This window comes from Aulonocara stuartgranti, assembly GCF_965226115.1.
Source record: "Aulonocara stuartgranti genome assembly, chromosome: 18".
Lineage (NCBI taxonomy): Eukaryota > Metazoa > Chordata > Actinopteri > Cichliformes > Cichlidae > Aulonocara > Aulonocara stuartgranti.
In genome coordinates this window covers 27,927,488-27,949,098 of record NC_138954.1, presented here as the reverse complement: position 1 = coordinate 27,949,098, position 21,611 = coordinate 27,927,488, and the positions used below count along the sequence as shown (strand labels likewise).

The window sequence follows — 21,611 nt, the reverse complement described above, 5'->3', positions numbered from 1 at the left end:
CATTACCTCAAATTGTTTAGTTATAATTGTTGTTTAACTGAATCTTGACATCAGAGGCCTTAAATAGAATGTTTTGTATTGTTCTTTCCCAAGATGGTTACCTGTAACATTTTTCAAAAGAAACAGTCTAATTTCTTTGCTGTGATTGATTCCAGAGAACACGGAAGAACTGACATTATTTAACTGTTGATTTATATAGATTCAGTAATGTCAGTTTAATTCTTTATCTACTGTCAATGCAATGAAATTAGACATTTTGTTTTGAAAGGTTACTGGTGGATGCCAGCAACCATCTTGGAAGAGAACAATACAATCTGTTATAAGGCCTCCATTTGAAAATTGTGTATTTGATACTAGAATATAATAGCAAAATGTAATTTGAAGATAACATGTAGTATTTAAGTGACCAAGTAGTTTTCAATTCAATTCAATTTTATTTATATAGCACCAAATCACAACAAAAGTCGCTTCAAGGCGCTTCATAGATACAGAGAAAAACCCAACAATCATAAGACCCCCTATGGAAGCACTTTGGCAACAGTGGGAAGGAAAAACTCCCTTTTAACAGGAAGAAACCTCCGGCAGAACCAGGCTCAGGGAGGGGCGGCCATCTGCTGCGACCGGTTGAGGTGAGAGAAGGAAGACAGGATAAAGACATGCTGTGGAAGAGAGACAGAGGTTAATAACAGATATGATTCAATGCAGAGAGGTCTATTAATACATAGTGAGTGAGAAAGGTGACTGGAAAGGAAAAACTCAATGCATCATGGGAATCCCCCGGCAGCCTACATCTATTGCAGCATAACTAAGGGAGGATTCAGGGTCACCTGGTCCAGTCCTAACTATATGCTTTAGCAAAAAGGAAAGTTTTAAGCCTAATCTTAAAAGTAGAGATAGTGTCTGTCTCCCGAATCCAAACTGGAAGCTGGTTCCACAGAAGAGGGGCCTGAAAACTGAAGGCTCTCCCTCCCATTCTATTTTTAAATACTCTAGGAACAACAAGTAGGCCTGCAGAGCGAGAGCGAAGCGCTCTAATAGGGTGATATGATACTACAAGGTCATTAAGATAAGATGGGGCCTGATTATTTAAGACCTTGTATGTGAGGAGCAGGATTTTGAATTCAATTCTGGATTTAACAGGAAGCCAATGAAGGGAAGCCAAAACAGGAGAAATATGCTCTCTCATTCTAGTCCCTGTCAGTACTCTTACTGCAGCATTTTGGATTAGCTGAAGGCTTTTCAGCGAGTTTTTTGGACATCCTGATAATAATGAATTACAGTAGTCCAGCCTGGAAGTAATAAATGCATGAACTAGTTTTTCAGCGTCACTCTGAGACAGGATATTTCTAATTTTAGAGATGTTGCGCAAATGGAAGAAAGCAGTCTTACATATTTGTTTAATATGTGCGTTGAAGGACATGTCCTGGTCAAAAATGACTCCAAGGTTCCTCACAGCGTTACTGGAGGCCAAGGTAATGCCATCCAGAGTAAGAATCTGGTTAGATACCATATTTCTAAGATTTTCAGGGCCGAGTACAATAACCTCAGTTTGATCTGAATTAAGAAGCAGAAAGTTAGTCTTTATGTCTTTAAGACATTCCTGCAGTTTAACTAATTGGTGTGTGTCATCTGGCTTCATGGACAGATAGAGCTGGGTGTCATCAGCATAGCAGTGAAAATGTATGCTATGTCTTCTAATGATACTGCCTAAGGGAAGCATGTATAATGTAAACAGAATTGGTCCTAGCACTGAACCCTGTGGAACTCCATAATTAACCTCAGTGTGTGAAGAGGACTCTCCATTTACATGCACAAATTGGAGTCTATTAGATAGATATGATACAAACCACTGCAGCACAGTACCTGTAATACCTACAGCATGTTCTAATCGCTCTAATAGGATATTATGGTCAACAGTATTGAATGCTGCACTAAGGTCTAGCAGGACAAGCACAGAGATGAGTCCACTGTCAGAGGCCATAAGAAGATCATTTGTAACCTTCACTAAAGCTGTTTCTGTGCTGTGATGAGCTCTGAAACCTGACTGAAACTCTTCAAATAAACCATTCCTCTGCAGATGATCTGTTAGCTCTTTGACAACTACTCTTTCAAGGATTTTTGATATGAAAGGAAGGTTGGAGATTGGCCTATAATTAGCTAAGACTGCTGGGTCTAGAGATGGCTTTTTGAGTAAAGGTTTAACTACAGCCAGCTTGAAGGCCTGTGGTACATAGCCGATTATTAGAGATAGGTTGATCATATTTAAGATCGAAGAATTAATTAATGGCAGGACTTCTTTGAGCAGTTTTGTAGGAATGGGGTCTAAAAGACACGTTGATGGTTTGGAGGAAGTAATTATTGAAGTTAACTCAGAAAGATCAATTGGAGAAAAAGAGTCTAACTTAACATCAATGGTACTAAGAGTAGCTGTAGATAATATTACATCTGTGGGATGATTATTGGTAATTTTTTCTCTAATGATAAAAATTTTATTTGTGAAGAAGTTCATGAAGTCATTACTAGTTAACGTTAAAGGGATGGTTGGCTCAAAAGAGCTCTGACTTTTTGTCAGCCTGGCTACAGTGCTGAAGAGAAACCTGGGGTTGTTCTTATTTTCTTCAATCAGTGATGAATAGTAAGATGTTCTGGCTTTGCGGAGGGCTTTCTTATTGTTGAAAAATTTTATTATGTTTATGTATAGAAGTACATTTCATTTGAGGTTCTCTAGATGTGTTTGCTCTTTTTACTAGAGAAGTTACACTGTGCAAGCTCAGCAGAAAGTCTCTACCTGTGTATGTTATCTCTTCCACTCATGTATCTGTGATGAAGTCTCTACTGTTGTATGTTATCTCTTCCACTCATGTATCTGTGATGAAGTCTCTACTGTTGTATGTTATCTCTTCCACTCATGTATCTGTGATGAAGTCTCTACTGTTGTATGTTATCTCTTCCACTCATGTATCTGTGATGAAGTCTCTACTGTTGTATGTTATCGCTTCCACTCATGTATCTGTGATGAAGTCTCTACTGTTGTATGTTATCTCTTCCTGCATGTGTCTGTGACGCAAACATGTTTGAGTACCGTATTTTCACGACCATAAGACGCACTGTGCTAAAAGGCGCAGTCTCAGTTATGTGTGCCATTACTGTATTTAACACACACATAAGGCGCACTGGATCATAGGGCGCATACAAGTACCGTATGCGTATTTAAAAATAAAGCGGGAGCAAACCTGAGTTCGGTGCCTTACTCACATTTTTATTACCAGTAATCGTCATCATCAACAACACACAAGCATACAAGTGTGTGTATTTAAAAATAAAGCAGGAGCAAAACAAAGTTTGGTACTCACATTTTTATCATCAATCAAACCCATCGAAGTCCTCATCCTCTGTGTCTGAATTGAACAGCTGCGCTAAATCTCCATCACACATGCCAGGTTCACTTTCTTCACTGTCAGAGTCACTTTCCGTGCCGTGCGGCTCCTCGGAAATGATGCCGGCGTTTGCGAAAGCTCGAACAACAGTGCCAGCAGACATGTTAGCCCAAGCATCTACAATCCATTGGCAAATTGTGGCGTAACTCGCCCGGCGCTGCCTTCCACTCTTGGTGAAACTGTGGTCTCCATCGGTCATCCATCGCTGGATGTGTTTGTCGCCGATGTGTTTGCTGCAGTAGGAGCGGAAGATGGCCAGCTTTTCCTTATAATCCGCTGGAAGTTGCTGCGCTACCGTAGTCCTGGTCCGGATGGAAAAATGGCACAGTTTCATAAAAAGTGAAAGTGAAACTGCTTTTAGCCGAATGGTGACTGTCGAAACGCTTCTCCCGCTCGTTCTTTGCTCGATGATCGCCTTATGTCCGCGGAAACTCAGCTGCGTATTCTTGACCTGTCGGAGCTTGTTTTCCAGCTTCCTCCACTTGCAAACCATCGATTCATTAATCTTAAATTCTCTCGCCGCTGCTCGATTTCCATGTTCCTCCGCGTAGCTGATGGCCTTCAGTTTAAACTGTGCTTCGTAAGCGTGTCTCTTTGCCATTTTCAGGGTTGTTAAAACAACGATGTCCTGCATAACGCACATACCTGTTCTTTTATACAGGTATGTGCAATAAAGTCAACGCACACACTTCACCCTTTAGCGTTCTCATGGTGTTCTCTACTACGTCCTCCTTACAACACAAAGGGCGCACTGCGCTATAGGGCGCGCCGCACTTTTTGAAGAAAATCTAAGACTTTTAAGTGCGCCTTATGGTTGTGAAAATAGGGTATATAAAGATGGCGCCGGTGAGGTTGGCTGCCGTCATGACTGCTCCGACCACTTTTTCTTTGTCTTTGCTTTTTAAGTTAGTTTTCAGCGTTTCTAAATCGGCAAAATCATCACCATTGGGTACATTAGGTATGACCGTGACACTCTTGTTTCTATTGGTATACAATGTACTCACAATTCGAAGTTTTTAACTCCGGATCCGAGCTGGCCGAGGGAGAACAAAGGGAAGCGGCGGCCTAGAGGGAAGCGAGCCGGCGTCAGGAACAGGCTGAGAGCTCGTGCACACCGCACACCTCTGCCTAGCATCCTGCTCGCCAACGTCCAGTCACTGGAGAACAAGCTTGACGACCTCAGGGCCAGGATAAAGTTCCAGAGAGACATTCGGGACTGCAATCTCCTCTGCTTCACTGAGACATGGCTGAACCCAGCGGTGCCGGACCACGCCATCCAGCCGGCCGAGTTCTTCTCGGTTCACCGCATGGACAGGACACGGGACTCGGGGAAGTCAAGGGGAGGCGGCGTGTGTTTAATGGTGAACAACAACTGGTGCAACAGTGCGAACGTTGTTCCTCTCACACGCTCCTGCACACCAAATCTGGAACTACTGTCCATCATGTGTCGTCCTCGGGAATTTACATCGGTCATTATAAGTGCCGTTTATATTCCACCACAAGCGGACACGGTCACCGCCTTATGCGAGCTGCATGAGGCACTCACACAGCACCAGACACAACACCGGGACGCTGCGCTTATTGTGACGGGGGACTTTAATAGCACCAACCTCAAACGCGCAGCGCCGAACTTTTATCAACACATCACCTGCCCCACCAGAGGTGAAAGGACACTGGACCACTGCTACACTACGGTCAAGGACGGCTACAAGGCACAATCCCGCCCTCCGTTTGGCAAATCTGATCACGCCGCCATCTTCCTCATGCCAAAATACAAACAAAGGCTGAAACAGGAAGTTCCGGTTCAGAGGAAGGTCGCGCGCTGGACGGATCAATCAGTGGCCGCGTTACAGGACGCACTCGATGACGCAGACTGGGGCATGTTCAGAAACAGCTCCGATGATGACGTCAACGTGTTTACGGAAGCGGTTGTGGGATTCATCGGGAAACTAGCGCATGATACCGTGGAGACAAAGACTATCACAACGTTTCCCAACCAGAAGCCGTGGGTGGATAAAACCATCCGCGACGCTCTGAGATCCCGCACCGCTGCCTACAACACGGGACTCACGACGGGGGACATGGACCCGTACAAAGCCGCGTCATATAACGTGCGAAGGGCGGTGAAAGAGGCGAAGCAGCGCTACGGGAGGAAACTAGAGTCACAACTCCAACAGAGTGACTCTAGGAGCCTGTGGCGGGGACTAAGGACAATAACGGACTATAAAGCACCAACAACCGGTATGACGAACGCGGCCGTGACTCTGGCAGACGAGCTGAACACTTTCTATGCTCGCTTCGAGGCTGCAGCTAAGGACTCCAACAATGCTAATGTTAGCGGCGCTAACGGCTGCAGACAGGAAGATACTGCCAGCACCGGAAACGTGCTCGTCATCTCCGAGCATGAAGTAAGGAGAGCCTTCAAGAGAGTGAACACCAGGAAAGCAGCAGGACCAGACGGCATCCCAGGTCGTATCCTAAGAGACTGCGCATACCAGCTAGCTCCTGTTTTCACTGAGATATTCAACATCTCTTTATCTCAGTCGATGATCCCCACATGCTTCAAAGAGTCCATCATTGTCCCTGTCCCGAAGAAACCCCACCCTGCTTCTCTCAATGACTATCGCCCTGTAGCCCTCACCTCAGTAGTGATGAAGTGCTTTGAATGCCTGGTCAGAGACTTCATCATTTCTTCACTACCAGACACACTGGACCCACTACAGTTCACTTACCGTCCAAATCGTTCCACAGACGATGCCATCTCTCATCTCCTCCACACATCACTCACTCACTTGGACACTAGAAGGGGGAATTATGTTAAAATGCTCTTCATAGACTACAGCTCTGCATTTAACACCATAATTCCCTCCACACTCACCACCAAGCTGGAGCATCTGGGACTCAGCTCATCTATGTGTCAGTGGATCTCCAACTTCCTAACTGGCAGACCACAGGCAGTAAGGATGGGCGGACATGTCTCAGCCTCCACCACTCTCAGCACTGGAGCCCCCCAGGGGTGTGTTCTGAGCCCCCTGCTGTACTCTCTGTACACATATGACTGCGTGGCCACTACCAGCTCCACCACCATCATCAAGTTTGCTGACGACACCGTCGTGGTGGGCCTGATCTCTGATAACAACGAGACGGCCTACCTGAAGGAGATTAGGAATCTGGAGAACTGGTGCCAGAGGAACAACCTCCTTCTAAATGTCAGTAAGACAAAGGAGCTGATAGTGGACTTCAGCACTAAGCAGGAGAGGAACTACCAGACCCCTGTCATCAACGAGTGCCCAGTGGAGAGAGTGGACAGCTTCAAATACCTTGGAGTTCACATCACGCAGGACCTGTCATGGTCCTGTCACATCAACACCGTGGTGAAAAAGGCCCGTCAGCGTCTCTACCACCTCAGACGCTTGAGAGACTTCCAACTGCCCTCCAAGGTGCTCAGGAAGTTTTACTCGTGCACCATAGAGAGCATCCCGACGGGAAACATCTTAACCTGGTTCGGGAACAGCACCATGCAGGACAGACGAGCTCTACAGAGGGTTGTGCGGTCAGCTGAGCGCACCATCCGCTCCGAGCTCCCTGACCTGCACTCAATCTACAGCAGGCGGTGCTGGACCAAGGCCAGGAAGATCATGAAGGACCTCAGTAGGGCTGCCATGATTAGTCGACTAGTCACGATTACGTCGACTATCAAAATCGTCGACGACTGATTTAATAGTCGACGCGTCGTTTGAAGCTTTGTAAGATCCCAAAAGACACAGCAATAAGTAGCAGGATTTAAGAGTGTAATACCGGACTGAAACAGAAGATGGCAGCACTGCATGTACAAGGATGCCAGCTGCCGTTAAACCCCGAAGAAGAAGAAGAAGCTGTGTCCCAGAGATCATAGCGCAGCCCAGCTCAGTTTCCAAAGATGGCGGCAGCTAGTTAGTTTTAATGTTACTCTTATTATTCTTTCTGGGTCACAAAATAAACGTTTAACATATTTTTAGGTGAGAATGTAGCTGTGTAAACCTCAAATATCTGCTCAGTTTATCAAGACGCCACATATTTTCAAAAGTGATCCGACGTTTTCGGAGACGTCTGTTACCCACTAGCTCGATAGTTAGCCGGGGGCTAGGCTAACTAGAGCCGTGAGAACACCGGACTCCCGGCAGATCGTTTTCAAACCCACCGTCGTCTTTCGCTACTCAGGTTAAACATATATAAGTCACTTAGATAACTTAAAACTGTTATTGATTGTCTTTTTTTTAGTATTTTATTTGTTCCTGAGTAAATTGGTTTGGCTGAGATTAAAGTTATAGTTTTTACACAGCTGAATAAACGTCAAGCAGACAGCTGATTATTAAGTGTGAGATGCTTGAGAATATACTCCGGTCTCCTGTTATATTTTAGATAGCAAGGAGTTTATTAAACTTCACCGAGACAATCTGCAGATTTCATTAAAATTTAATAAACTATCATCTTGTCTTTATTTTTAGTTAGCGCATACTTTAAACACTTAAAGCTGTAAGCTAATGATAGTTATATAAGAGCAGATGCTGCTGGTGCAATAAGCTGTAGTTTTACATCCAATGGATGATGATGATCTGATTAGTCGACTAATCGCAAAAATAATCGGTGACTAGTTGACTATCAAAATAATCGTTTGTGGCAGCCCTAGACCTCAGCCATCCCAACAACAGACTGTTCTCTCTGTTGAGGTCAGGAAAGCGATTCCGCTCCCTGAAGACCAACACAGAGAGACTGAGGAGGAGCTTCTTCCCGCAGGCAATACGGTCTCTCAATCACAATCACACCACCACACAGTACTGACCCACACATACAGGGAGTGCAGAATTATTAGGCAAATGAGTATTTTGTCCACATCATCCTCTTCATGCATGTTGTCTTACTCCAAGCTGTATAGGCTCGAAAGCCTACTACCAATTAAGCATATTAGGTGATGTGCATCTCTGTAATGAGAAGGGGTGTGGTCTAATGACATCAACACCCTATATCAGGTGTGCATAATTATTAGGCAACGTCCTTTCCTTTGGCAAAATGGGTCAAAAGAAGGACTTGACAGGCTCAGAAAAGTCAAAAATAGTGAGATATCTTGCAGAGGGGTGCAGCAGTCTCAAAATTGCAAAGCTTCTGAAGCGTGATCATTGAACAATCAAGCGTTTCATTCAAAATAGTCAACAGGGTTGCAAGAAGCGTGTGGAAAAACCAAGGCGCAAAATAACTGCCCATGAACTGAGAAAAGTCAAGCGTGCAGCTGCCAAGATGCCACTTGCCACCAGTTTGGCCATATTTCAGAGCTGCAACATCACTGGAGTGCCCAAAAGCACAAGGTGTGCAATACTCAGAGACATGGCCAAGGTAAGAAAGGCTGAAAGACGACCACCACTGAACAAGACACACAAGCTGAAACGTCAAGACTGGGCCAAGAAATATCTCAAGACTGGTTTTTCTAAGGTTTTATGGACTGATGAAATGAGAGTGAGTCTTGATCGACCAGATGGATGGGCCCGTGGCTGGATTGGTAAAGGGCAGAGAGCTCCAGTCCGACTCAGACGCCAGCAAGGTGGAGGTGGAGTACTGGTTTGGGCTGGTATCATCAAAGATGAGCTTGTGGGGCCTTTTCGGGTTGAGGATGGAGTCAAGCTCAACTCCCAGTCCTACTGCCAGTTTCTGGAAGACACCTTCTTCAAGCAGTGGTACAGGAAGAAGTCTGCATCCTTCAAGAAAAACATGATTTTCATGCAGGACAATGCTCCATCACACGCGTCCAAGTACTCCACAGCGTGGCTGGCAAAAAAGAGTATAAAAGAAGAAAAACTAATGACATGGCCACCTTGTTCACCTCATCTGAACCCCATTGAGAACCTGTGGTCCATCATCAAATGTGAGATTTACAAGGAGGGAAAACAGTACACCTCTCTGAACAGTGTCTGGGAGGCTGTGGTTGCTGCTGCACGCAATGTTGATGGTGAACAGATCAAAACACTGACAGAATCCATGGATGGCAGGCTTTTGAGTGTCCTTGCAAAGAAAGGTGACTATATTGGTCCCTGATTTGCTTTTGTTTTGTTTTTGAATGTCAAATGTATATTTGTGAATGTGGAGATGTTATATTGGTGTCACTGGTGAAAATAAATAATTGAAATGGGTATATATTTGTTTTTTGTTAAGTTGCCTAATAATTCTGCACAGTAATAGTCACCTGCACACACAGATATCCCCCTAAAATAGCTAAAACTAAAAACAAACTAAAAACTACTTCCAAAAACATTCAGCTTTGATATTAATGAGTTTTTTGGGTTCATTGAGAACATGGTTGTTGTTCAATAATAAAATTATTCCTCAAAAATACAACTTGCCTAATAATTCTGCACTCCCTGTATAGTTCTTACACACACACTGGACATTCTGGACTTTGTTTTCTCTTCATCACTTAATCACTGCTGCTGTTATTGTGTATATATTTATTTATACTTCTTGTGTATTTTGTTCATACATTCTTATATAGTTCTATATTGTGTATTGTGTATTTTGTTGTACAGTTATTTTATTTTCAATTTAATTTATATATTTTATCTTATTCTTTCCCAGTGTGTTGTACAGTTATTTCATTTTTAACCTTAATTTATATTTTATTCCTTCCTAGTTAAATTTACCCTTTTTAATTTTTCATATTTATTTCCTATCTTATTCATAGCCTTTTCCTTTTTTGTTTTCTTTAGGTCACGAGCAGTTGTCCAAGCATTTCACTACATATCGTACTGTGTATGACTGTGTATGTGACAAATAAAAAATTTGAATTTGAATTTGAGTATAAATAAAGGGTGGCAACTGCTGCGGAGTGTGAGTCTCCGTTTGAACTCTCACCCGTGTGCACGTTAAACCTGCAAACCTGTCTGAGTATCATTTATTCTGACCTGAGTTGCATTACAGGAAAACTCCTAACACTTATAAAGCAGCAAACTATTTCTCCAGGCTAAATGATGATCCTCTAGATTTGTGACACACCATTTCCTCTCCAGATTACGAGTCATCTGCTTTAGGGTACGTGTTTGAGAATTATACCACGGAGTCAGGTACTTCTGATTTGAGGCCTTAGTTTTCACAGGAGCTACAGTATCCAGAGTCGTACGTAGTGATGAAGTGAAATTATTAACAAGATAATCGACCTCTGTTGGGGTAGCGTTCAGATAGCTGCTCTGCTCTGTGTTGGTACAGGGCATTGGAGATGATAACAGTGAGTGGATTATATTCTTAAACTTAGTTACAGCACTTTCAGAAAGAGATCTACTTTGATAAAGTCTACTCTTCACCGCTGTGTAATCAATTATTGTAAATGTAAATGTTATCAGGAAATGATCAGACAGGAGAGGGTTTTCAGGAAACACTGTTAAATGTTCAGTTTCTATGCCATATGTTAAAACAAGATCTAGAGTGTGATTAAAGTGGTGGGTGGGTTCTTTTACATTTTGAGAGAAACCAATTGAGTCTAATAACAGATTACCGTAATTGTCGGGCTATAAGCCGCTACTTTTTCCACAAGCTTTGAACCCTGCGGCTTTTAGTCAGGTGCGGCTTTTCTATGGATTGTCCCTGATTTTTGTCATATCGTAAGACGATTTGTTTTGTTTGTTCCGCTGTTGTACGGCACTACGTTGCCTGGCGGAAGGGCATGTGATCAGACACACAGTATCGGGGTTCAAGAGTGGTGTGTTGGTCACGTGTCCATCCGCCAGACAACATAGTGCCGTACAAGTAGCGCGAAAAACAAACTTCAAAGTAGCGCTACGCGTTCAGCGGGAGTCGTGGATGGTGCGCGGCAATAAACTTGCGAAAAGCAAGTTATGCTCAACTCCACCGGTGGAATCTGACAGCGTGGAAAAGTGTGAAAACATACATCCATCCACCTGAGCCTAAAAGGTAGTCTGAATCTATTTTTCTGGTGTGCTGTAGGTTATTGTTATGTACTACATTTGTTACTCGTTTATGAAGCACAGCACATGTTTCGTACTTGTAATTACCGCTACTTGTACATATACCTAAAAAGTTATGCAAATATGTGCCCATAACTTGTTTTTCAAAATATTAATAAAAGGGGTGTGTCTCCAAACAGCCATCTCTTTCCTGACAATTCGCTTTGTGCATATTCTCTTACATATGATAAGTCAACATTGAAACACCTGCGGCTTTTAGTCAGGTGCGGCTAATGTATGTACAAAACAGGATTTTCCCCTGATTTTAGCTTGTGCGGCTAATATTCAGGTGCGCTTTGTAGTCCGGGAAATACGGTAAATGCCATGTTGAGGCTGTCATTTTTAGCATCTACATGGATGTTAAAATCACCCACAATAATTATTTTATCTGAGCTCAGAACTAAATTAGATATAAAGTCTGAGAAATCAGACAGAAACTCTGTGTAAGGCCCGGGTGGACGATAGATGATAACAAGTAAGACTGGTTTCTGAGTTTCACAGCTGGGGTGGACAATGTTAAGCATCAGGCTTTCAAATGAATTAAAAGTCTGTCTTGGTCTTTCATTAATTAATAGGCTGGTGTGAAAAATTGCTGCCACACCGCCCCCTCGGCCTGTGCTTCGAGATTTCTGGTAGTTAGAATGACTCGGGGGTGTTGATTCATTTAAACTAACATAATCATCCTGCTGCAACCAGGTTTCTGTAAGGCAGAGTAAATCAATTTGTTGATCAATTATTAAGTCATGTACTAACAGAGACTTGGAGGAGAGAGACCTAATATTTAATAATCCACATTTCACTGTTTTACTCTTTGGTTCAGATGTGGATACTGTATCCACATCTGAGTATTGGGTAAAAGTTATTGAATGGTGTTGGGATAAAGTGAGAAAATTGTGAAGGATTAAAATATTCCAAGAGCTCAAATTACTTCATCAAAACATGTTTAACCTCCTAAGAGCCAAACTTTTCCACGGCTTGCATTTTTAATTTCTCTTTGATATTTGGGCATATTCAGACCTGATGAATGTAAAAACAAACAATTACCAGATTTTTATTTTTTTTTACCTGATTTTTGTTTCTAAGAAAAATGAGAGCCACATATCAGGATATTCATTTAAAATTTCAATAGAACAGTAGCAGTATAATGTCCTCGTAAATGGATATCAGGCCCTTGTAGAGCAAAATTGAGTATTTTGGTCTAAATAACCCAAAATGTGATGTCCACATATGTGGACACCAGGTCCTAGGAGGTTAAGTCACATTTTATCAACACAAATTGCACAGGTTTATTGAACATGAATAAATTGTGTTAATTTAACTCAATTGTTTAAGTTGCTGCCAAAGCAAAACATCTGTGTGCAACAAATGTCCACTATTGAATTAAGTAAATCCAACAACATATTTTTTTCAGTGTATTTCTATACAGTGTTACGTGTCTTACCGTGCTGACATGAAGACACTTGGACAGGCTCGGATAAAAGGGGGGTACAACTCAGCTGTAAACTCGCCAGCTGAGGGAAAATTTCTTTAATGGCGCCATCGGTTTGCAGGAGGTTCAGGAAGTCTTTGCATGTTTTTTCTCCTTTATTCATGATCTTATCCACGAGCTCAATGACGTGTGTCTCCGCATTTGCACTGTTGATGCTTTTAAGATTGTTGCACTCCCGCTGAGTGATCAGCTTATTCTCATAAACTTTGTTGAGAATTAGCCTGTGGTCTCCGGACAGAATCTCATGAATGGCTGTTTTATTGCTCCTTATTGCATTGTGGGCCGACATGCTGAATCTGCGCAAAGGAAAGAGTCAGAGGTGATCCTAAAAACTACTGTCTATGAGAACGAAGTGGTTTAGTACAGCTTACTATCGTAATAATAGCTGCACATTATATTACATAAAACGTAATTCTCTTACGGTCAGTTGGAACTTCTGCTGTCCTTGAAAACGAAACCTCGTTCCTTCTTTCAAATAACATCCAACACGAAACTATCCCGCCTTCTGGAGAAGGGTCTGGCTGCAGCCACTGTGGAGCTCCTAGTGATGGGTCGTTCGCGAACGAAATGGCTCTTAGAGCCGATTCTTTGACGTGAACGACGCGAGCCGGCTCCTTATCGCGAGCCGTCACGTGGGTTTTTTTCCCCCCTTCTCTCACCCTCTCTCTCGCACTTTTTTTCCGCTTTACTGTGCACGTGAGCCTTGTGCTTTACGCTGGGCAGAGGGGGGAGGGGCGGTAGTTACACTCAAGTAACACAGGAATAGAGCCAGAGGGAGAGAGAGCCAGGGACAACAACGTCACATTAGAAAGGTATAGTAATCATCCACAAATATTTTCAGTAGTGGAAGATAAAGGATTCAGAAAGTTTATTCATGCAGGTCCATATGACAGAGAATATGCATGTTCTTTTAGTTTTCATATTATAATTTATTAGGGCTGTCAAATGATTAAAATTTTTAATCAGATTAATCATGATTAATTAATTTTTAGGCTGTGATTAATCGCAACTCGAAATATGACCAAAATGTGTGCAAACATACGGACAGATAGCGGATTTTTACACACTTGTTAGTGTTATTTAATGCTAAGACCACGCTGAGTGGCCTGCGTTCACTCAGCGTGGTCTGACGTAGGCTGGGTGTTGTGCTGGAAGCGAATTAATCACAGCCTAAAAATTGATTAATCGCAACTCGAAATATATGTGTATATGTGTATATATGTGTAAAAATCGGGACAGATAGTGGTTTTTAACACACTTGTTTGTTTTATTTATTATGAATTGTGAGTACAAGCAGTACAAGCAGAACAGGGCTTCAAATAATTGTGAGGGATTTTTACTGAATGTTTTCCACCCGTTTAAATCTAGCACATTGTTTTATCCATATACATCTTCAAGTTCACAGAACATAGGCCTAATTCAACAGGCAAAATAGAAAAAATCTCCAATCATCCTTTTGGGTAAGGTAGATTAGTGCAAAAAAATATGAACAACAGTGAAAAGTATTGTTTAAATCACATTCAACCATAGAACAAGCTCTAAACACACGGTCCTCTGGTCTACTCATCCTTCAGCCAGTTGCTGAGACAAACCAACTTGTCCACGTTCTCTGAGTGCAGAGCAGACCTCTTCTTGTTCACAATGTGCCCTGCTACAGAGAACAGCCTCTCACAGGGCACTGTGGAGGCAGGAGTGGCCAGGTATCTGCGAGCAAGGCGGGCCAGCTGGCTGTGGGCTCCTGCATAAGCTGCCCACCACTGTAAGGGACAGTCCTCTAAGGCAGTGCAGGGCTCTGCTCTGTAGCACTGTATGGCTCTGTCCTGCTGTACCTCCTCCTCTGACTCAGAGTCAGAGTCCATCTGCAGCAGGCTCAGCCTCTTCTTGGCTGGACCTTCTTCTGCAGTGTGTGATCTTCTAGGAGAGTCTTCATGCAGCATGCCTGCCAGTGTGGTCCACACTGCTTCTCTGTCAGTCTTGGGCACACTGCGTAGGTCTTTAAAACGTGGGTCCAGTGCAGTTGCGATCTGGAGCCATGCATAGTTGGTATGTTCCTGGCGGGAAGCAAGGTCTTCCTTAAACTTCTCTTTAAACCTCACCACATATGCAGGGTCCTCATCAGTTACTTCCATGACACGGCGCAGGTGGCAGAAGGCTGGTAGAACTACAGAGCAGGAGACGTAGGCCTCTCCTCCCAGCAGTTCAGTCATATATCTGCAGTGGCAGTGGAATACACACACACACACACACACACACACACACACACACACACACACACACACACAGAGAGATAAGACAGCAAATTAAAAAAAGCTTTTTAATACTAGGTAATATTAATAAAATATTTGATTTCATTTATTTTTTAAATAAGACATTTTCATAATAACAAAACTGATTTAAGATGTATGTTTGATACATTTAATCTAAACCTACAATTATGGTCACAATGACAGGCTCACCTGCAGGGCTCTAGAAGTGTCTCCAGTCTCTGGAGTTTGTCCCACTCTGGAGGCGTCAGGAGGACAAGTTTATGCTTTTGTTTATCCAGAGTCGCGGTTACTGCAGTTTGGTTGCGGATAAAGCGCTTCACCATCTCCAGCGTGGAGTTCCAGCGTGTAGGCACGTCCTGGGCCAACGGCTCCTGCTTGCGCCCCAGTGACACCTGCTCTGCGTTCAGCTCTGCTGTGTTTGCTGGGCTGTGCTTAAAATGGCCAACAATTTTGCGGCATTTGGCCAGCGCAGTGACAAAGCCACTGTCTGCGAGACTCACTGTGATGCATCTCTGTAGAATGTGCGCGGTACACGGCATGTGATTGAATGGCATGATGCGAGCCGCGGCGATCATATTGCGCGCACTGTCCGTGCCTACTGTTGTCACCTTCTCCTCAATTCTCCACAGTCTGGAACTGCTCTGCACAAACCTCCGCAAAGTGCCGCTCTTCCGTTTTCATTATAGTCAGCGCAAAGGATGTCAGACCCCAGGCTGCAGTGATTAAATGCGCAGTAACTCCCAGGTAATTGTCATTACTCAATGATGTCCAGTGGTCTCCTGTCAGAGCCACGCATTCTGTGTGAACTAAAGCCTCTTCTTTTTTCTATTTCTCCGTTTCATACAGTTCGTGGATTCGAATTGTTATTGTGCTTCTCGCTGGGGGCTTGTAGGACGCGTCCTGAGATGCAACCTTTAAAACATCCGCAAAGCCCTTGTCCTCCACAATGCTTAGCGGTCTACAGTCCTTTGCTATCCATTTGGCTATATTGTCGGTCAGTTTGTCCAAAGAAGACTTACCGAGTGGCCTGTGTTCACTAAGAGTGGTCTGACGCAGGCCGGGTGAAGCTGCTGCCCCGACAAATGCGTGTTTGGCATTCAGGTGGTATTTTAAGGTCGAATTTGAACGGTGAAATTGAAACTCTTTACTACAGTGAGTGCAAATTACAACGCGTTTGTTTATTGTCCCATCTATGTTCTTCTTGTATTTAAATTCCCCATCCAGAAGGCCATCCTGTTCCTGCTTCTCCATTTTCAGTGGCGCGGTAAACAAATCAAGTGGAATTATGGGAGCGACTTATCTGCGTGTTGCGCTAAATAGTTAAATATTCTAACGTAATTTATTCCAAAATTTAATTATCGCAATTAACGCGTTAATTTCGACAGCTATAGTTAGAACATTCATTGGCTCTACCCTCTGTGTTCAATAAAACTGCAGCTGATGGAAAGTCCATGAAAATGACATGCCCTCACTGTGGCCTTACTCTTCGTAGCTCTGGCAAGCTATTTGCACACTGGAGAGAGGAAGCCAAAGCTGTGCTTGAAGGACAACACGTGCCCATTTTCAGACTGAAAAAGCGCAAGTTCCAGGAAGTCAGTCAGGTCAGTATTCACTTTAAACAGTAGTGTAATTACATGGTTAGTGAAATTTGAATAACTGTTAAAAAACTGTTCTGCAACAGAGAAATAACTATGTTTTCATCCCCATTTGCCTGACACAGGAGCCAGCAGTTGTTGAAGATCTGCGTCCTGCTGTGCAGTGGGTTGTCCAAAATAAGGCACTTTTCCGTGGACATGTAACAATGCCCAAATATCTGTCCTTAAATCAAGGGGACCAGCAGAGGGTCTTAATAGACATGTCAGAGGAAGAAGACACTGGAGCAAGGGACTTGTTCCTCTTTGTTTTTCAGTTTGCAGAGGACATGGAGCTCTTTTTGAAAGCATGTGCTGATGAGCAGGGACTAAGGGTCAGTGCTATGTTTGACATGTAATGGACAAATGAAGGCACTGGCTGTGTTTGTTTGTTTGTTTAATATGTTGTTGTTGTTGTTTTTTTGTTTTGTTTTTTGCGTAGTACAAAATTCCAATTAAACTTATTTCAAAATGTTGTTCACTTTATTCTGTGTCCATACTTATAATAAAGGATTACAGTGTAACAGCATTAAATGTAAATGTAACAGCATTTTTTTTTAACTTGTAATTTCAAAATAAAAAGCTTATTGTTGATATTAACAGTAAAGAATTGCAATCAATAATATTTTTATACATTTTAAACATTAACACTCTGGGCTCTATCCTGGCCATCTGTGGACACTTCACTTATTCTTTTTTTTGACTACTGCACTGCAGTGGACCAAAAGAATGACACGGGTTTGATCTTAAGGATCTAATAGTTGTGTGTGTTGTGCATGACATTGCCACACAAATATGTATTTGCAAGATAGAGTAGAATAAATTATGACGCATGAAATATTACATAGGCTGCAGTGAATTTCTGTTGATGCAGCCTATTGAGCTTTGAGTTTCCCAGTCAAACTTAGCTTTGAAGCACCTGCTAAAAATACTTTTACTCTTGTACATTTCAAAACAAGACACCATAGCCAAAATATTAACAAAATATATATTATTAACAAATTCAAAGCTGCAGCACATACAGCAACAAACACCGTTAGTAAATGTGTCCTGGAGTTTATGCAGGTGCAGAAAGTGCTGCTGCTGTAAGTAAGCCTAACAGCTTCCAGATCACTTATTTTTCTGGAAAGATGGTAGGAAGGGCATCACTGCTCATTTCTACAGTCTCCCAGATCTTGGAATACAATCCCTTTGTACCATGAAACCACTTCGCAGTACTAGGAGTCCACTAAAACCTATAAAGAGAGTGATCCCGGAAGAAATGGGGCACACACTAGTGACCTCAACAATTGCAAGACAGCCTTTTCCCCGATGCTCAGATGGGGATAAAAAGGAAGTTTCATGAAAACATTAGGACTTTATCACCGTTTTATCTGAAAAGTTAATGGTAATATATAACCTAACTGGCTATAAAGAGTAAAAAATTTAGATACAATTTTGATTTTGATGAAAAGGACTGGTGCTATTTTAAAGAGTCACATCGGTAAAAGTAGATAAATGTTTTAAGAAATATACATTTTATAGCATTTTGTGAACATACACAAAAAGTAGCCATTTTTGGCAACAAACAAGCTGAGAGAGAGTTTTATATTTTTTGCTCTCCTTGAACAAAAATAATAGTGCATAATAATCAATGTTGATGTTAATCAATTAGATGTCCCAGACACTACTATTAATAATACAGCAGCCCCTCGTTTATCGCTGGTGTTACGTTCAAAAAATAACCCGCGGTAGGTGAAATCCGTGAAGTAGCCAACTTTATTTTTTACGATTATTATAGATGTTAAGACTGTAAAACCCCTCACTACATGCTTTATAGACTTTTCTCAGACAGGAACGAACATTTTCACACTTTTCTCTTTTGTTTAAACACTCTTAGAGTTCAAACCTTCGTAGAAACATAAGTCCAGTATTATGGAATGAAACATGAAGGTGCATTTGAGGGTGCAAAACGTTTCGTCGGCATTGTAGTGTTTGTTTGTGAGAAAACTTACAAACATACAGTACAGCACTTCAGAGTTACACTGCTAGCGATCGAAGATTTATGTAAATTCGACAAGCTAAACGCATTCTGTACTGTACAGCAGGAGTCCCCAACCTTTTTGCACCACAGACCACTTTAATGTCAGACAATATTTTCAGGGAACGACCTTTAAGGTGTCGCGGATAAATACAAAAAAAGAATAAAAAAAAGAAACTGTGGTATTTTGTAAATATAATAATAAACGTGACTTGAGCTGTGCGCCAGCAACAATGACAGTGACATCCTCCTCTCTGCTTCTTAACGCTCTCTGGTCGCTATGGTAACGCGTAAATAGTTCTTTCAAAATAAGACACACAACTACAACCATACATTTCACCGTAAGAGAATTACGTTTTATGTAATATAATGTGCAGCTATTATTACGATAGTAAGCTGTAATAAACCACTTCCGTCTCATAGACAGTAGTGTTTAGGATCACCTCTGACTCTTTCCTTTGCGCAGATTCAGCATGTTGGCCCAAAATGCAATAAGGAGCAATAAAACAGCCATTCATGAGATTCTGTCCGGAGACCACAGGCTAATTCTCAACAAAGTTTATGAGAATAAGCTGATCACTCACCGGGAATACAACAATCTTAAAAGCATCAGCAACGCAAATGCGGAGACACACGTCAATGAGCTCGTGGATAAGATCATGAATAAAGGAGAAGATAAATGCAAAGACTTCCTGAACCTCCTGCAAACCGATGGCGCCATTATAGAAACTTTCCCTCTGCTGGCGAGTTTACAGCTGAGTTGTACCCCCCTTTTATCCGAGCCTGTCCAAGTGTCTTCATGTCAGCACGGTAACACACACACGCAATGTATAAAACCCCTGTGATTTGTGTATATAGACTGTTCCACGGACCCCCTCTAACCACTGCTAAGATGGTACATTCCTCCCATCCTTTGTTGGTGTTTGCGCTGGTTCACCGTGATAGCGCTGATGGAGCTGGGCTGTTGTACTGAACATGTGTAGTGCGTGTGCGTGAATGATAAGTAAGTGCCTTGTATTTGTTTGTTCTATGGTTGTAACTTATCATATATTTAGCTATGTACATTGGGTGATGCTTAGTAGAGTTTTCCAGCTGTTCGTGTAGCCACGAGGCAATGTATATTCGCGCTGATTTGACCAAAATGGCGCTACCCTTGTGAACTGAGCTGCCCAAAGTAAAGATGGAGTCTATCCCTGTGCAGCAGCCCATTTGTGTCCGCCAGGGGGTGGTATTTAGTCATTTCTGTTCAACCCTTTCTGTATTATTTAGACCAGTTTGGTTGACTTAATTGTTTGCTAATTGTAATTTCTGTTATTTTTACAGAACCACACATACATATACTCACACGAATTCACTTCTGGAGATGTTTGGATTAAAGGAACCCTAATTATCATTGCTGTGGACCCTCTTTTTCATCATATAAGTCACCTGTGCCTTCTGACCGAGGATAGGAAAATCCTGCTGTAATTTGCCAGTCTATTAAGCACACACATGTCCAGTTCAAGTGGTCCTTCGAGCCGGATTAATTACAGCATTTCCTAACATGGCTGCATCCCGATATGATGAAGAACAACAAGGTGCCCGGCAAAGGAGACCACATAGGGCTCCAAGATATCTGGATGACTTCATCTGGACCTATCCCCCACAGCCGACTAACCCAGTTCCACCGAACACTAATGCAGCTACTCCAATACACCAAACCGCTGGCATCGATGGCTCACCAGAGATGGAGAGAATAAGGAGGATGGAGCAGTGTGTTACCCAGGTACAGGAGCAGATGAGGGAGATACAGAGCGCTATACAAGTGTCTTTGAACTTTGGCCAAAGAACCCCCCAAGTACAGTTACAAACCCAGGCCCGGAGCCATAGTATGCCTTTACTAACTGTGGATAATAATCCTACACAAGCTCCTCCTATGGGCGGACTAGAAAACACCCCCCCCATATCTCCAGTAATACCTGGCCCTCAGTCTCATACTGTACAGCAGACCTCCCCTTCCACAGCTCATCAAGTTGATAACCCTCAAATATTACAGTTAACAGCTCCTACTCTCCCTGTTAACCGACCTATTCCTCAGTCCCCTCCATGGGGTGGCTGTAGCTCAGGTGGCAGAGCAGGTCAGCCACTAATCAGAAGGTCGGTGGTTCGATCCCAGGCTGCATCCTGGCTGCATGCCAAATATCCTTGGGCAAGATACTAACCCCGTGTTTGCCTACTGGTGGTGGTCAGAGGGCCCGGTGGCGCCTGTGTCCGGCAGCCTCGCCTCTGTCAGTGCGCCCCAGGGCAGCTGTGGCTACAATGTAGCTTGCCATCGCCAGTGTGTGAATGTGTGTGTGAATGGGTGAATGACTGAATGTAGTGTAAAGCGCTTTGGGGTCCTATGGACTAGAAAAGCGCTATACAAATGCAGGCCATTTACCATTTACCATACGTCCACTCTTCTATGCCATCAGCTGCTCAGCCAACACCAGTGGTACACCGGTCTGCATTTACAGCAACAGAACAGCAACATCCTCCCTGGTATCAGCAAAGAGACCTGAATTGGCAGTCATCAACCCCACAGTGGTCTGTGCCACACAGTGCTGCTCAGTTTAGTATCCCTGGCACTATGCAGTACCCTGTCCCGCTGCCGCCTGGCATGCCCTCTCCAGGCTATCCGCCTTGGACTTCAGGCCCACCTCTCAGTCAGCCATACGTTACACAAGTGCTGCCACCTGCTGTTAGCTCACAGTATACCTATCGGCATCCTGCTCCAGCTGCACCTCCACCTGTCAGTTCACAG

General features: G+C 43.0%; 1 protein-coding gene across 2 annotated transcripts in view; it reads right to left on the bottom strand.

Moving 5' to 3' along the window:
* The window catches only part of LOC309693519 (caspase-8-like), a 92,036-nt gene that overhangs the window by 4,426 nt on the left and 65,999 nt on the right, over positions 1-21,611 (bottom strand). For both annotated transcript variants that reach the window (XM_082512816.1, XM_082512815.1), the window contains 2 exons: positions 13,333-13,413; positions 12,864-13,207 (listed from right to left, as the gene is read on the bottom strand). The gene's annotated coding sequence lies outside the window, so the exon portion shown is untranslated. The remainder of the gene's footprint in view (positions 1-12,863; positions 13,208-13,332; positions 13,414-21,611) is intronic.